Below are 4,153 nucleotides of genomic sequence, written 5' to 3'. Positions count from 1 at the left end.
CTCTGTGTGTCTTTGCCTCTCTGTAACTCTGCCTTTCAAATAAATAAATAAATAATAAATTTTTTAAAAAGTAACTGGCCGGCGTCATGGCTCACTTGGTTAATCCTCTGCCTGCAGCGCCGGCATCCCATATGCACACCGGATTCTGTCCCATTTGCTCCTCTTCCAGTCCAGTTCTCTGCTGTGGCCCAAGTGCTTGGGTCCCTGCACCTACATGGGAGCCAGGAGGAAGCACCTGGCTCCTGGCTTCGGATCAGCACAGCGTGCCAACCATAGTGGCCATTTTGGGGGTGAACCACCAGAAGGAAGACCTTCCCCTCTAACTCTGTCAAATTAAAAAAAAAAAAAAGTAACTGGCCCCCTTAATTAAAACTGTATGGACTGTAAGATAATCGGCTTGGTGGAGCATTGAGTGACTGCAAAGAACTAGAAGAGAAAAATTGATACTTTTCTGTATTTATGTTCTTGTAGCTCTCCACTATGAAAATCCAGATTGAAGTAGCTCATTATTAACTCACACGGTAGACTTGCATTAATTTCAGTTCACTTCTCACTTTGCAAAGGGATTAGCAGCAGGTAATAAAAGTTGACATCCCTGGCCGGCGCCGCGGCTCACTAGGCTAATCCTCCGCCTAGCGGCGCCGGCACACCGGGTTCTAGTCCCGGTCGGGGCGCCGGATTCTGTCCCGGTTGCCCCTCTTCCAGGCCAGCCCTCTGCTGTGGCCAGGGAGTGCAGTGGAGGATGGCCCAGGTGCTTGGGCCCTGCACCCCATGGGAGACCAGGGAAAGCACCTGGCTCCTGGCTCCTGCCATCGGATCAGCGCGGTGCGCTGGCCGCAGCGCGCCGGCCGCGGCGGCCATTGGAGGGTGAACCAACGGCAAAGGAAGACCTTTCTCTCTGTCTCTCTCTCTCACTGTCCACTCTGCCTGTCAAAAAAAAAAAAAAAAAAAAAAAAAAAAAAAAAAAAAAGTTGACATCCCTAATAACATGAGAAGAAAGAAGGGTTGAAGACAGAAATTGAAATGCAGGAAAATAAATCAGCTATGTTTCCATGGCCTCAAGCTCCAGATTGAAAAAGTGTTAATTAAACACGGAGGAGAGATCAATCCACAAAGCTACTGCACAAGCTTCACGTGCTGCTGGGAAAGTCAGCCAAACATATAGCGCACCAGCTGAAAATGTGTCCGCGGGGTCCAGCATGGGGGCCAGGAGCCAGATCCTATTCTGATCTTCCATCTCCACCTCTCCACTGCCTTGGGCTCCAGCTGAGGGCTGCCGAGGGCCGCCGAGCCCCGCCCAGCTGGAACTACCAGGGGATATAGCCAGAGGCCAGCCAGAAGGCATTCTCTGACCCACCCAAAGTGGGAACTGGGCTTATTTAAATCTAGGGAATGGGACTCCTTCCTTCACAGTGCTCTCAACTGCCCTGCTTGGGCCATTCCTCTTCCAGTGTACTTTAAGGAGAATTTGAGCAAGGCATCCTGTGGGACTGGCTGTGCATTGGGAGACTGGGAAGTGGTGGTGGGAGACACAACACCTGGGCCCCAGCCTTGACTCTGCCAGAGAAGCTCCAAGGATCACTGAGAACCAAGTGATCGAGGTCTGGGAGCCACCACTTGCCATTGCACCCACCCCTCTCCCACACATGCATAGATGCCCCTCCTGTTCTCCATACTTGCCGTGGAAACTCTCAGGAGCACGTCCCCTTTCTTCAGGACACCTGGAGAGCAAAGCAGAGAGTGTGGGACAGGAGAAGTCGCTGGAACTTGGGGCCCACGGTGGCAGATGCAGAGGCACAGAAGCAGCGGGCGGCAGGTCTGGGGTGTGTGCTCCCCAACTGCCTGCAATTGCACTTGCAGAGCAAGACTCCCCAGGGAATGTGGGAGAAGGAGCAGCGCGGCCTCTCAGGGACCTCTCTGATCAGTAAATGAACTTCTTTTCCCAGCCCCAAGCCACAGGGAAAGGCACGCATGTGCACGTTCTCCCACATGCACACGCACAGGCGTTCAGAGTAGGAAATGTTAGAGCACCAGGTGACTCTGGGAAATGAAGTCCAGGCCAGGGCATTCCTAGATAGACTTACTGACCCTCTCCTAGGGCTTCAGTGCGGGGTGGGTGGAGACTGGCTGGGAACCTGAGAGCATTTGCTTTTGTTTACATCCCTCCTTCCCTTCCTTCCCACCCCAAATCTCAAGGGTCAGGTGCTGTTCTTCCTTTCTTGAACAAAATCTTAAGAAGTGACAGCCACTGCTGCTGAGTCCCAAATCCTGGTTCCCTCTCACATGCTGCTTCCCTCAGGAAAATCCCCCTGCTACTTTATTCCTGGACAGCTTCTCTCAAGTAATGCATGATAAGGATTTAAATGTAACTCTCAGCACAGGTGTACACGGCATAGTTTAACATCTAGATTTGAGAATACAATTTTTATTTGTGGTTCTTTTCAAAGCATTTTACACCACCCTCTAATTCACCAAGTACAAACACAAACACACACACACACACACACAAAGAAAAAAAAGAGAACTGGATACAGGACTAACATTGCCAAGTATCTTCTGGGGGCCAGATTAACAGAGTAAATGCCTTACTTTGTATCAATTATACCTTAGGTTAATTCTGGAGACCGTATTTTCAATTTACAAAGAGAAAGCTGAGGTGGAAAGAGATTAGAATTGAATTTGCCCATGGAAGTATGGTAAAAAAGTCTAGGTTAAAGGCCAACCAATGTGAAATATTGGTTTAAGAAGTCTTTCGGGACCAGCACTGTGGCATAGTGGGCTAAGCCTCCACCTTCAGCACCGACATTCTATACGAGGGGCTAGTTCAAATCCCTGTTGCTCCACTTCCAATCCAGCTTTCTGCTATAGCCTGGGAAAGCAGTAGAAGATGGCCCAAATGCCTGGGACCCTGCATCCACATCAGAGACCCAGAATTTCCTGGCTCCTGGCTTTGGATCAGCTTCACTATGGCTATTGCAGCCATTTGGGGAGTGAACAAGTTGATGGAAAACTTTCTCTCTCTCTCTCTCTCTCTCTCTCTCTCTCTCTCTCTCTCTCTCTCCATGCCTCTCTGTAACTCTGCCTTTCAAATAAAAAAAATCTTCTTTTAAAAAAAGAAATATTTCTTTTATCTTGGGGCTCAGTTTCTAAAACCCCAGATTTCTCATCTCTAAAATAAAAAGTGAGGGAGAGGAAGAGTATCTACAATCCTAATCTTCACTGTAGAGAAACACATAGGATTATAATTTATCTAAAAAAGAAAGGAGGTTCAAAGTTACTATCGCTGTATGGTTATTTTTCTCATGCTTAATATCAAGATAGCATATAAATATTATTCATTCTTAGGTATATGTGTGGTATTTGATTTTTAAGATTTTAAGTAGAAATGTAAATGGAAGCAGGATGACATGGAGCTCTGTTTGTGATTACTTCTGTCAATTATAATTCATGGGATTAGAATTGCTGGATTAGGAATGCTTAAATGTGTCCATTCATTTCACACTAATGTTTATTATGTCAGGCAATATTCTTTGTGTAGATTGCTTTTTCTTGCCAGATTGAATATTCAGGAGGGCAAGAAACATGTTTCCTTTGAGATTAAAACTCAGCATCTTGATAGAGTCATTCTTTTAGTTGAATGAATAAATGAGGCTACAAAAATTAAACAAATATAATTTCTGGTCCCCAATAACTACCTAGTTGAAGAGACAATGAAATAGATATCTATTTGATAACACACACAATTAGATGAATGTATAATTTGTTGCTCAGAGACAACTTTGATAATAAAAGAGACATATTAATAATGACACAGGGTTGAAATGTATAAAGAGAAACCATCCAGGACCAAGCAGGTTAAATGTTCACCCTAGCTTTGTAAGGCATTTCACTCATTATTTAGTAAGCATTTACTGAGCATTCTTTTGTGTGGTGTGTTGAAAGAACTACCAGCCACATGATTTTCCTAGTTATTGAAGTAAGAGAACCTGAGCAATCAGAAAAATATTTGGATGAACTAAGAGGCTTTACACAAAGGTAAGAAAAACAAAAAGCAGAGAGGTCAATTAAAAAGTATATCAAAGGTAATTTAGTAGGACCTGAACCAAGGTATGGTGGTAGTGGGAATGAAGAAGAGGCAACAGATTACAGGGAG

This window comes from Oryctolagus cuniculus, chromosome 8, assembly GCF_964237555.1.
Source record: "Oryctolagus cuniculus chromosome 8, mOryCun1.1, whole genome shotgun sequence".
Lineage (NCBI taxonomy): Eukaryota > Metazoa > Chordata > Mammalia > Lagomorpha > Leporidae > Oryctolagus > Oryctolagus cuniculus.
This window is presented reverse-complemented; position numbering follows the sequence as displayed.